The 14,094-nt window shown below is 43.1% G+C and overlaps 1 protein-coding gene across 8 annotated transcripts in view; it reads left to right on the top strand.

The window, feature by feature from the left end:
• The window catches only part of TSEN15 (tRNA splicing endonuclease subunit 15), a 179,119-nt gene that overhangs the window by 118,619 nt on the left and 46,406 nt on the right, over positions 1 to 14,094 (top strand). For all 8 annotated transcript variants that reach the window (XR_006705804.1, XR_006705806.1, XR_006705798.1 and 5 more), the window contains one exon: positions 1,802 to 2,095. The gene's annotated coding sequence lies outside the window, so the exon portion shown is untranslated. The remainder of the gene's footprint in view (positions 1 to 1,801; positions 2,096 to 14,094) is intronic.

Genomic DNA, 14,094 nt, shown 5'->3' on the forward strand with positions numbered 1-14,094 from the left:
TAATAGCATCACATTGTGGATTTCTTCAGAAGTAATCCATGTGCCCAGCTACAGGACATCATGGCAGGTAAAACCATGTTATTTGACTTCAACAGGACCTAGATTTGAGACCAGGCTCTGACACTTACTTGCTGTGCGTTTGAATAAATTTATTATCCTGTCAAAAATACAAATTAAAATTGTTGCAAGTGTTAAATGAGATAGCATAGCTCGAACACTTAGCATACAGTAAGAGCTCCCTGTTTTAGTGAGCAATTCTTTGTCTTCTTATTAGAGTATTCATAAAGGTCGGTTGACCCACATCTGGTTTAAATGCAACTTTTTTTGTATCTTTTGTGTAAGAGTTAGATCTACCTTTGTTACTGTGACTGACTTCTGTGACCATTCTGCCAGTTTCTTATCCTGCCCAGTGGTTTGGGTTCTATGGCCTTGGATTTCCCCAAAGGCCAAAGTCTTTCCATCACAGAGTAGGTGGAAAAAGGGCTACTCCCATATCATACTGCCTGTAGGCTGAGAGTCTGCATAAGTAGATGGGTTTCTCTCTAAAATAATGCTTCCCAAAGCATAGCCAGTGAACCCCTTTATCATAATCTTAGGAGTGTTTATTAAATTGCAGATTCCTAAGGTCCTACCTCACAGCTTTTGAAATAGAATCTTTTGTGGAGGTTCTAGGGTAAGAATCTTCATTGTAATAAGCACCCAGCTTAATCTGATGCTAACCAAATAAAATTGTAGAACTGCTCCAGTGCAGTCCTCAGGTTTGCCTGATTATGAAATGGCCTAGGGATATTTAATAAAAATAGAGGTTCCTGGGCCCCACCCCAAAATTTCTAGGAAGGAGCCTGAGGATGTGTATTTTTAAAATATTTTTTAATGCTTATTTATTTTTGAGAGAGAGAGAGAGAGAGAGAGAGAGAGCTCAAGTAGGGGAGGGGCAGAGAGAGAGGGAGACACAGAATCCTAAGTGGGCTCCAGGCTCCAAGCTGTCAGCACAGAGCCAGATACCGGGCTCGAACCCACAAACCTTGAGATTATGACCTAAGCAAAGTCGGACGCTTAACCGACTGAGCCACCCAGGCGCCCAGAGGATATTTTTTAATAAGTGCCCTCAGGTGATTCCGATGATCTGGCAAATGCAGGAAATGCTGCATTAGAATGACTGGCCAGTGGGACCTTTGGTGGTAGTGGTGGTAGCAGGAAAGGGATGGGGGCAGTGATCAGGGACGGGATGATGGTTTGAATGATCCAGAGAGTGACTTAGGTCAAGAGCTGAGCCCCCGCTGTAAGGGTTCATCTTTGCTTTTTACTTTTTTTTTTTTTTTAATGTTTATTCATTCTTGAGAGAGAGACAGAGTGTAAGTGGGGGAGGGGCAGAGAGAGCGGGAGACACAGAACCCAAAGCAGGATCCAGTCTCCGAGCCGTCAGCACAGAGCCCAATGTGGTGCTTGAACTCACAAACTGCGAGATCATGACCCGAGCTGAAGTCGGACGCCCAATCAACTGAGCCACCCAGGCGCCCCAAGAGTTGAACTCTTAACCAGTAACTGAGCCACCCAGGCGCCCCTCCACATCACCTTTGCTTTTCAGCATCTCCCCCTGCGTGCCAGTCTGTGTCCAGCCGCTCCCACAGTGTTTCAGAAAGCAAAACTGAGACACTTTGGGGAGATGAAGCAAATGCAAGAGTGAATAGTGAAGCTCCTGGGCAGGAACGAGCAATCTCAGATGAACAACTGTGGGGCTGTAAGTAAATGGAAAGAACAGCTGCTTATCATAACAGCCATCCCTGGTTCTCTCTTACAGCCTGGCTGAAGTTCCCATTGTCACCTTTTTCAGGAATTGCCTCCTTTCCTTAAGACGGTCTGACTAGGTTTGTAACTCAAATGGCTTTCATCAAAACAACACCCTGCACCAGGTGCTGGCCATTCAGTGACCTGTGACCGAGCTGTGCCTTACCTACTGTCTTTCTGGACCTCTGTGCCAGCCTCTGCAGCCAGATTAGTTCTTTCAGAGCTTGCACTGGGTCCCGGCTTCTCCTCAGCAACAGCAGTCCAGGGATGACAGGTGCCATGCTTTCTGCACAAGTCTTCATCTGCGGTGAGTAGAACAGTAATGCTTCAACCTCATATTTTAACGGCAGATATGGCTACCAGGTAAAAAAAGCCTACTTGTTACAAAGATGCTCTCTTGGGATACTCATCCTCTCTCCATGGTGCTCTCCTTACTCCCAGAAAAGCTGGACAATACTTCCCTTAGTCTGCTGTCTACCCAGTGATGGGAAGGCAACCTACAATCAGAGGAGTCTTCTCCCTCTCCTTCTTCAGCTGATGTTCACAAGGTACCTGTTCTGTAATTTTGCCCCCAGTTACTTTGGACCTGGGTCTACCACCTCATGACAATACTGAGTTTTTTCTTTCCCTCTGGTAGGGATTATCTGTGATCCCAGTGGGTAATAGAATTTGCAATGAGGAAGACTCTGATACCACCATAGTCCTTCATCTATCTTGTTATATGACATTCTGGCCAGCAAACAATGATGAGGGCTTTATCCGAGGGAGATATTGTAGTGTGTTCAACCAGAGATAAGTAAGATAAAGTCTAGGCCAGAAAGAAATTCAAATGAGGAGTACAGCAACATTCCAGTGGATGACCTATCCCAGGGTCAGCCTGGCAATGAAAACATAAGAGTCAGGGTATTCAAAATATAAACAATATGGGAGTTCTTTAGTTGTGATATCTGTGTGTATCTATATCTCTATCTACAGAAAACTAAAATATTAATCCGGAAAAAGTGTTGATAATGTGCATTGTATTAAGTGTTGTGTTGTCAAGTAATCTAGACCAATTTGTTCATTCACAACTGTTGGGTTCTTTTGGCAAATAACAGTGACCTCTAATGACTAAAGGTAGAGAGAGGAAGGGTCAAGATCTCATTCCCAATAAACTTGTTACAAAGTGGTACATTACAAGAAAAGCAAATCTCAAACCAAATCCTGCAACACAAATGTGAACATTTATTAGCAAACAGACACGAAGAGTCATGCAATATGCTCTTATTGGCTCCCTCCCTTGGTCACTCTGCCAGTCCCCTTTCATGACAGTTTCACTAGTGACAGATAACAGCAGTATTCTCTAGGGAGGATCAGCTAGCCATCCAGTCAGAATCAGAAAATAAGTCCTTTGGTAAGAGATGGGACACAGGACCGAATGGGACTTCTAGGCTGGTGCATCATACCAAGAGATATTAGGCTGCTGCACAAGAGAGGTTCATGTACAAGTGAGGGTGTCTGTACCTTGCGAGTCAGTTTACATATACTGAACACTATTCCAATTGCCTTTGAAAAACTATTTCTAACTCCAATTATGCTAATGAATAAACCCTTGACTACAGACGGAGATAGACATCGTTGAAGCACTCATAGTACTCTGGAGTAGACTCCTGAGTGGGCTTCTTAAAATTTTAATTAAGCACCTCTGGACAGTTTATCCCAGGTTAGGAATGTTAATTAGGTACTCCTAGCATATAGAATAAAACCAACACACACACACACACACACACACACACACACACACACACACAAACACACACACACACACTTATGCTGAAGTATTTTAAAGTAAATTCGACAACATAACAAGTGGACAACAGAGGTGCCTGGGTAACTCAGTCAGTTAAGCATCCAACTCTTGGTTTCAGCTCAGGTCACGATCTCAAGGTTCGTGGGTTCGAGCCCCACGTTGGGCTCTGAGCTGACAGCAAGGAGCCTGCTTGGGATTCTGTCCTCCTCGCTCTCTGCCCCTCCCCACCCCCTCTCTCTCTCAAAAATAAATAAATAAACATTAAAAAAAAAACGAAGTGGACAATAAAACAAATCTTCAATTTAGCTATAACATTGTCAACAAGAGGATTAAATGAGAATGATTAAATTCACATTATATATGGAAAAATAAATACAGCTAATTAAGAGTTATTTGAACTGGGGCACCTGGGTGGCTCAGTTGGTTAAGCTCAGGTCATGATCTCACGGTTCGTGAGTTAGAGCCCCACGTCAGGCTCTGTGCTGACAGCTCAGAGCCTGGAGCCTGCTTCAGATTTTGTGACTCCCTCTCTCTGCCCTTCCCCTGCTCATTCTCTCTCTCTCTCTCTCTCTCTGTCCCTCTCAAAGAATAAACATTAAAAAAAAGAGTTATTTGAACCAACTTACCTTAACAGACAAAAGGACAGATAATATACCATTTGTTTCTGATATTCAGCTCCGGTTTCATTAAGGACCATCACATCAGATCAAGGGAAATTACTCTTCCTTCTTCTGTCCAGATCCTCATCTTTCATCATCCAGGTCATTCGTTCATTTTTTTTTTCAACTGATGAACATTTACGGACTCTCTACTCCCAGACTGAGGTTACAAAGATGAATACAACTGGTCCCTGTGTTCAGTGAGTCTCCAGATGAGTGGAGAGAGCTGGCTTTTAAATAGATGCCATGAGTGGGAGTCCTAGGGTATAAATTCAGGACAGCAAAAATTGGTTAACTTGTTTTCTATAATCATATTTAATTTCTATCTTGATCTCTCACTATGTTTGTAGTGAGAAGTTTACTCTTGGTCAATGCAGAGTAATAGATAATTCAGGGTTTCCCCCACGCCCTTCTCCGTGGGGCAGCATTTAGATTCCACTAGTTCCATGACATCAGTGGAAGGAACATCATTGTTTAGCATGTGGGCATCTGCTGTGGTGTGTGGGCTCATGTCTGGTTTCCAGTCACCAATTCACTCAGGACACACGGTGCCTTCCCATTTCCCACTGAGAGGCCCTTTCACCAACTTACTCCCAGCTCCTTGAGTTCCCTTCTTGGATAGGAGAAGTGAAATTCTCAGTGTTCTCTTGCCCTCTCGGGCCCCCTCTCTCATAGCCTCTCCCCGCCCACCCTTACCCACCCTCAGATCATTCATCAACGGCTTACTATCTCTTGCTCCAGTCTCCCTTTTCTCTGGCTGCAGTCCATAGGATCTTCCAAATCAGTTTAGGGAAAAGAAACTTTGTGCTGTAATAATTTAGGACCTAGGCCTTTGATCCTTAAAAATACTCTTCTTTAAACAATGAACTTCCAGGGTGCCTGGATGGCTCAATCAGTTGACTTCAACTCAGGTCATGATCTCACAGTTCATGAGTTCGAGCCTCACGTCGGGCTCATCGCTGTCAGCACAGAGTCCCCTTTGAATCCTCTGTCCTCTCTCTCTCTCTGCCCCTGCCAGGCTCATGTGCTGTCTCTCTCTCTCTCTCTCTGTCTCAAAAACGAATAAACATAAACATAAACAATGAACTGCCAACTTGAGTCTATTTGGGGAAACTCAAAAAGCTCTATTAACTCATTTTTTGCTCTTTGGATTTTTTATTGAACAGCCTAACTCTGGAGGGTAGCGAGTATAGACTGCCCCTCTGCTCTAAATGGGGAAAGAGCAGGGTTATCAGAGAATATGAGGGAAAGAAGTATAGGTTTTTCCCTAAATGCTTTCCTTCCATATAGCAATTCCAGTAGAGTATAAAGGGATGTGATAGAGGGGACATCAGGTATATTGTGCATACATGAGAGGGTCACTTAAAAGCTGACTGGGAGGTTCAGGGGAGGTTTCCTGGAGGAAGAAGTTAGCTGAGTGGTTGGAGGAGTAGAGGGGGCAGAGAGGGTAGCATGATAGAGGGCCATAGGCATGATAGAGAATGTGTCACATTTAGGGATCCACAAGCAATTTAGTGTGGCTGGAATATAATTTATCGTAGAATTGAAAGTTGGCAAAATATGAGGTTACACTAGAAAACTGGGTTCAGATCATGAAATATACTATCTTAAAAGCAATGGAAGGCCACAAGGGGAGTGACATTATTAAATCTATACCATAGAGAGGTCAATCTGCCTTTGGTGAGAAGTGACTAAAAGGCAGTGTACGGCAGGCAGGGAAACCAGTGAAAATGAGCTTTTAGGAACCAAGAAACATTATGAGGCTCTGATTGGCTATAATGGCAAATGGAGGTGAAGAGAAAGGGAGATACTGGAGACATAATTAGGAGGTAGAATAAGAGATTTAGTAATGGGTTGAATGATTCCAATGTCTTTAGTGGATGATGGTGTCATTCTCCAAAACAAAGAATGTAAGGGGAAGAACTCATTTGGGAGGTGAAGGAGGAAGATAAAGTAAAAAAAAAAAAAAAAAATTAATGTCTGTATGACATCCAAACAGCTGTCCAGCAGCATTGCCCCTGAGGCAAAAAATCTGGGCTGGAGATGGGAAGTGGAATTCAGTTCCATAAAGAAGGTAGTTGAAGTCTAGGGAGTAACTTAAAAATCATAGGAAACAAGTATATACAGAGGACTAACTCCAGATGCTTAAAGATCACCAACATTCAAAAGTCAATTCCTTCTGTGTCTTCTCTGTTTCTAAGCTGGTTTGCATCAGAAAGAGAATTATCAGGTCAGGATTTTAATGCCAACTGCAGAGAATTCTATCTCTCTGTTTACAGTTGGTTGAAGCTCTGGTTTTGAGAACAGCGTCTTCAACAACTGTTTTCAACCACTTTAGAGACCTGGTTGGAACATAGTTTTTCTCTTGTTAACTTATTGTCAGTGAAATGTGACATCCTCCTGGTAACTAGCAAATGTATCTCCTACTCTAGCTTGTCCTGTGGTGAGGGAGAGGGGCAGGAATGTTTTCATGGTTCCCAAACTGAAAGGAGAGAACTATGTTCAACCTTTGTGCTGCTAAAAAGATCTCCATTTCTTCTCAGAAGTCTTACACTTAAGAGTTTTACACCTTAAAAATATAGTCCATGATGAAGTTTGGGGTAATGGGGGTTCATGGGGTCATGTCCAAGAAAGAATTCTTCTTTTTTTTAATGTTTATTTATTCTCGAGACAGAGACAGCATGTGAACAGGGGAGGAGCAGAGAGAGAGGGAGACACAGAATCGGAAGCAGGCTCCAGGCTCTGAGCTGTCAGCACAGAGCCTGACGCAGGGCTCAAACTCACAGACTGTGAGATCATGACCTGAGCTGAAGTCGGACACTTAACCGACTGAGCCACCCAGGCACCCCCAAGAAAGACTTCTTGAAGACCTCTTTGGTGCAAAAAGGTGATTTTATTAAAGCATGGGGACAGGACCCATGGGCAGAAAGAGCTGCACTGGGGTCCTGATGGGTAACTCATTACCTACCCTCAGGTTGGGAGGGGGTCAGAACTAGAGTAAGTCTCTATGGAATTTTGGAAGCAAAGTTCCAGGGGCTTGAGGGGCTAGCTGTTGCTAGGGAAACACCATTTAGTACCATTTAATAAGACCTCAGTCATGAGACCCTTCAGATGCATGTCAGGGGGCCATAAGCTTGGAGTATGATTGCCAGCACATATCTTGGGGCAGTTGAGATAAAGGAAATAGACTTACAGGATCCTCGAGGTCAGGGCACTATTAAGCCAAGGTTCTCTTTTGCCCCCAGCAAAATGGCATCATGGAGGCAGCTGAGCTCCTAGAGGGAGGTCACTCTGCCGGTTTCAAGGACTTGTCAATGGGCTGTAGGCAGTAAGGAAATTTAATTTTTCATTTGCCTCAGTTTCCCACATCACCATGGCAAGCACTGAAACCCCTTTCCTTTGTTCTTGGGTAGCTAGGAATGTCCAAGGAATATCACACAGATCCCACCTGGGTGGGAGGGGGTGCTAGCTTGTGCTTTGCCCCACAGCCTGCCTCCTGCTCCCTCATCACCTCCTGGTCTGTAACAGAAGATTTCTTAATGTTTTGATATCACAGGACACCCACTGATGAGATTTTTATGTGTAGAGTTGTAAAGTGTTTCTTTAAAAACTCTTTATTTTGTTAGGACAACAACAAAAGCCCCAAAGTAACATTTGGGTGAAGAAGGAAGGAAGGAAGGAAGGAAGGAAGGAAGGAAGGAAGGAAGGAAGGAAGGAAGGAAGAAAAGAAAGAAAAGGGAAGGGAAGGGAAGGGAAGGGAAGGGAAGGGAAGGAAAGGAGGAAGGGAGGGAAAAGAGAGAAAAGAAAAAAAACCTAATTTGATCTTGAAAGGTAAGGCAATGAAATTCCTTCACTATTTTTCATTATCATGATAAAATAATTATGAATCATGAGACTTGAAAGTATCTTTCCATTTACTCACAGCACATCTGCAGGTTATGTGTGTAACACCAGTGTTCCATGGCATGCAGTATGAGAAACACTGTTGTGGTGACTTAATTGTCACAGTCCACAGGTCTATGCTCATTATGTGGGGCTTTACAATCTTTAAATCTGAAAGGCAGTTACCGAAAAGACAAGGGGTGGTCCCAGAAAGCTGGTTAATTCTGCCCTTTTGTGTCCACTGTCCTTGTCCTTAGTGCCCTTGGAGAGAGCAGAGCTCTGGAAGGCCATGGAAAGACCCTACAAAGGACCTGCAGGGTAGGAGGCAGTGCTAGGTGATGCTTTGGCAGCAGCTTCAGCAATGAGAGGTGGAGGAGCCATCATTAGACAGGCCGCCCAGAGGCAGAGCGGCCAAGCCACTGATTGCCACCAGCTTAGTTAGCAACACGCCCCACCATATCACAGGAGGGGTGGAAAAGCCCGAAGAGGCATCCTGGCCTCTCATCTCCTGCTGTGCTCACATACACCACCAGCAGCAGCTGCGTTGCAGAACTGCGTCCCTCTCCGCCTCTCTGAGAATCCTGTGAGTGTGTGCGTGCTACATATTGTTAAAGAATATTTAAAAAAAGAAAGTAAAATCATGGCTGTCCTACAAATGTAAGATGAAGACATGTCAAATATTGTGTTTAATTTAATAAATGAAGGAACCAATAAGTCATTCCAGCTGGCTTAAAGAACTCCAAGAACCACATAGAAATAGGGGGGACCCGACTTCAGAAATGAATTTACGAATAGATGCAAGATGTGCCCACCCATAGGGCGATAATCAATTTATTTGCATTTCTATAGATAAGAATCATTTGCATTATTATCCATGTTCTACAACTTACAAGGTTGCAGAAAAGCTCAAAGAAGATGAAAGATGGAGATTATCCCAATGGGTGAGCTGCTTACTTTCTAGTTCATAGTAAATCCAATGTAAATTTTAGCTATTATGTATTGTTACAATAATAGTGTGTTTGGAATCAGACAGGCTAGGGTTTGAATCTCTTCTCAGCCACTCGCTAATTGGGTGACCTTGGGCAAGGAAATTCATCTTTCTCAGCCCAATTTTCTTATCAGTGTGCCATTATTTGGGGACTAATGAGAAATAACAAGAATAATGTTTGTAAAATACTCTATAAAAGGTTAACACAGAGTAAACATTCAACGGTGGTAGTGTTATTTTTGTTATTAAAACTGGCAATTTTAACAATGCTGAAACTTCTGTTTATGTGACCAGCCATTGCTGTTTTCATTACCAGTATACTCAGATAAAATTAACTTTTGGATATAAAATTTTAAATCATAAATAGATAAATAAATGGACGTCAGATACTGAGCCTGGCCAAATGGTACTGTTGCCAAAGCTAATGACTGAGTAGGTCTGTGTTCTGTCTTTTTCAAAAGTTAGGCGTATCAGCTGCATAAAGTGGGTTTTTATCCTGGTAGGTTGGAAATAAATGATAAACATTAAAAAGCAAAAGGTTAAGCGTAAATGCTTCTTGTCTCTAGACACAGAAGGGAGGTTGTCAATGCTCCTTATGAACAAAACACACAGCACACACACTTTTATCAATAATTATTTATGAAACAATCACCAACATCATGAGTCAATGACTGTAACTTCAAGAAACCCACTGTTTCATACAATCACAAAACTGACAGGAAACTTCAGGATTACCAATCCATCCGTTCCTTCATTTTAGAGATGGGAAAATATTATTCAGAGAGATTAAGTATATTGTCCAGTGTCACACAGCTAGCAGAGTTGGGACCAGAAGCCCAGTCTCCTGATTCCTAAGCTAATTTTCTGTGAATTTCCCTACGTCATAACCATGGAGTTGGCAGTCGCTAAAAATAGAACTGCTAGCCATCCTCAGTATGTATTGAATTGAGAAATCAAGGACCACAGAAATGACACACAAGCTTCCCTGCAGCACTCAGGACAGATTGGACTTGCCAGAAAAGGAGGTTCCACTTGACTAGAGCTGAGCAACCATTGTCCAGGGCGGAATGAGCGGCCCACTCGGCTGTAGCACCTCATGATTTATTAACTGCTACTGGTGCCCATGAAATATTCATCCGCTCTTTCCTACAGTTACTGCGCCCCTGCATCAATAAACCATTGCTCCCCCATCTGTTTAGGTGTGCAGCTTGGAGAAGAAAAGCTTCACAAAAATGGAAGAGGCCTCTTTGCATGCTTAGCTCAGAGGCAGAACACCAATGCACTTCTTGGCTTCCTGTCCTTTTCTCAAAGGGCACTCCCCGTGTGTTGCCAGACAGGGAGAAGCCCTGATGGCTTTGTAAGGGGAAGCTCGAATAGCTAGGGAGAGGAGGGGAAGAAGGATTTCGTGTGATTGGCGTGCAGGTTGTAATGCTTCCAGTTTCAGCCTGAGTTTATTTCCCCCTGTAAGTAATAAAGCAGGACCCAGGGAGCCCAGGCTTGCCTAGCGTGGAGGCTTGCCTGGAGTCGATTCGTGCTCAGTGTGAAGCATGAACCTGTGTTGCTCTGCAGAGCCTCCTCTTTGTGATCAAAAGTGCTGCTCCTTAGTAGCAGAAAGAGTGGACTTTCTGCACCACTTCCCTCTCCTATTTCTTCAGAGGCTTCTTCATAGACTTGTTTTTTCCTGTATACCCCTTTGCTGCGATTGTCTCCCTTGAGCCTTCTCTTCTCACCATGTGTATTTCCCATAAGTATTTGGATCCTTGGTCATGCATTCTCCTCCTGTCAACAATCCTTTGCAAGTCTCTCTCTTCAGCTTCAGATCTACAAGTCCCACTACACCATCTGTCTGTACCAGGATAACCCATCGCCCCTCAAACTCAATAGGTCCCAGCCTGAACCTATTATTTCCCCTCCAACGCCCACCCTCCCTCCTCTACTCACCAAACCTGCTCCACCTGGACTGGATCCATTTCCAAGACGACTCACCCACGTGGCTGACAGGCTGGGGCTGGTTGTCAGCACGTTGCTTACCCAGGGCATTTGACCAGGGAGCCTCAGTTCGTCTCTATTTGGGCTTCTTCACAGTACAGTGTGGTAGCTGGGTTCCAACAGTGTTCCAAGAGACAGGAAGTGGAATATGCAGGTCTCTTAAGGCCTGGGCCTGAAAAGTGGCACAACATTACTTCCATTGGTCAAGCAGTCACAGAGCCCACCCACATTCAAATGTAACCCTCCCTCGAGAGGTGTGTCAAAGAATTTAGGGCTATCTTTAATCTACCATGTCCTATGTCCAATCAGACTCTTGCCATCCTGTCCCTTCTTCCATGGCTTTCACACGCTGTCCCTTTGGTCTTGAATGCCTTTCTCACCTTGTCCTATTTCCTGCTCTTTCTTCAAGATTCTGCTCAAGAGTTATCTCCCCAAGTCTTTCTTAACCCTACCCCCTCCAGGGTGTAGTATAACACCCTGTGTTACCATTTACTATTCTGTATTGCAGTTGTTCATGAGATGTATTTCCCATGAGACTGTGAGCACTATGAAGGCAGAGACTGTCTGATTCTTTTATGCATCCCCAGAACCAAGCATGGAGCTGGGCAGAGCAAAAGACCTCAGCAAACATTCATTGAATGGGTGAGGGTTTCCTCATTTTAATCTCTCAGTGGCACTGCAAGGTGGCAAAAGTTGAGGAGTATTCCTGTTTTACTGCCCTGACTTCCTTATCTTAGATCAAAAGAAATAAACAAACAATTATGGCAAAGAGTAATGACATGACCCAAGGTCTTATAACCAGGAAGATGATTCAGTTGAATCAATAGAAGTTCAGTTTCCCAAAGTAAGTTAAAAGCACAGATCTAGGGACAAGGTTGGGGAGACTGAGAAAAAGCCCCACTATGAATGGACATGGTTGTTTGGCAGAAAATGAGGTTACCCATTCTATTCTGTGTTTACTGGGGGAATGCAAATGACCTTCTCTCCACTGCCAAGAAACGAAAAACAGCATAAGAGATGGAAGATGGTCTGATAGAATCTGTTAAGAAAGAGAGTGGACACAGTGCAAGTGCTTTGTGCAAATAGGAAAGGTGGATCTAATGGAGATTCTCAAAATGACAGTGGGAGAGTGAGAGTTTGCCAGTAATTCTCAAGTGACTCTTCAGAGCAGAGAGAGACAGCTATTATCAGAAAGAGAGGCTGTGCCTACAGGCCCAAGTGTTAGGGTCAATTGGATAATTCATTGGAGTTAAAAACCTCAGCTAAGATAAAACATCCCTCAAGGACATCTGACTTTATGTGCTCCGATTTCATGCTTAACACGTCCCTTCTGTTCACTGATTTGGCTTCTTACATATTTTTTTTATTAGAAAAATATTCTCTTGATAATAGATAGGGGTATTCCAGTCACTAGAAAGAAACCTTCCTCCTTGTAAATTCATGGGTATTGCAGCTTGTAAGCCTATTTCTTTTAAATTTGATTAGTTGGGACAAATGGATTCTTTCTTTGAGTTTTGATGGTCTTAGTTTTTTTAAATCACACAAATAATTCATATATACTTTGTCGTGTAAGAGAGTCAAACAGTTGAAATAAGTATAGATGGAAACCCCTTTCACCACCAGGCCCCCATCCAACTCCCAATCACAGAGATAATCATTGTTATGCATCCAATATATAGCATTCAGTCCTTTTTCTATGCATTTATATAGAGAGGTGGGTGTGTTTATATATTTATAAATGTCCCTTTCGACTTTTATACAAATTAGATCAGACTCAACCTTTCCCTTTTTCATATAACTCTATCCCATGAAAATCCTTCTACGTTGGTCCACAAAGCTCTGCCTTCTTATTTCTTATGGCTGCGTGCTTTTTCTATAGGATATATTAATCAGAATTCTCCAGAGAAACAGAACCAATAGTATGTATGAGTTAGAGACGGGGGAGATTTACTATAAGGAAGTAGTGCACATGATAGTGGAGGCTAGAAAGTCTCAAGATCTTCAGGGTGACTTAAGCAAGCTGGACACCCAGGAGAGCGAGTGGTTTAGTTCCAGTCTGAAGGCCTGCAGGCTCGAGACCGAAGAAGAGCTGATATTTCAGTGTGAGTCTGGAGGCAGGGAAAAACCTATGGCCTAGTTAGAAGGCCATGAGGCAAGAGAAATTCTCTTTCACTATGGGAAAAGTTAGCCTTTTTGTTCTTTTCTTTTTAAGTTAATTTATTTATTTTGGGAGAGAGACAGTGCCAGCAGGGGAGGGGCAGAGATGGGGGGGAGGCGGGGAGAGAGAGAGATAGAGATAGAGACAGAGAGAGAGAGAGGGAGAGGGAGAGAGAATCCCAAGCAGGCTCCACACTGTCAGTGCACAGTCCAACTCGGGGCTCAAACTCATGAAACCACGAGATCATGACCTGAGTCGGCCACTTGGCACCCCCTAGCGTTTTTGTTCTATTCAGGCCTTCAAGTGATGGATGAGGACCACCCACATTAGAGAAGCCCACTTGCTTTACTCAGTCTACCAATTTAAATGTTAATTGCATTCAAAAACACTCTCACAGAGACACTTTAAATACTGTTTGACCAAATATCTGAGTACCCATGGGCCAGTCAAATTGACACATGAAATTAACCATCACATAGGTTTATATAATTATTCTCCTTTTTATGGATAGGTGTTTTTTTTTTCCTTTTTACCTTTTTCCATTTTTTTACTATTAAAAACACTACTTCAATACCAATTTTTTGATCATACAGTTTTGGGCACATATACATATACATATATGTATATTTCTATAGGGTATATTGCCAAAAGTGGAACTTCTTGGAGTGGTAGGTAAAATAATGAATGCCTTTCCCCCCCAAAATGTCTAATCTCCTAATCCCTAGGGCCTGTGAATATGTTAGGTTGCACAGCAAAGGGAAACTAATATTGCAGGTGGAATTAAGATTCTTAGTCAGAAATGGACCTAATATGATCACAAGTGTCCTTAAAAATAGAAGAA

Source organism: Leopardus geoffroyi, chromosome C3 (genome assembly GCF_018350155.1).
Source record: "Leopardus geoffroyi isolate Oge1 chromosome C3, O.geoffroyi_Oge1_pat1.0, whole genome shotgun sequence".
NCBI lineage: Eukaryota > Metazoa > Chordata > Mammalia > Carnivora > Felidae > Leopardus > Leopardus geoffroyi.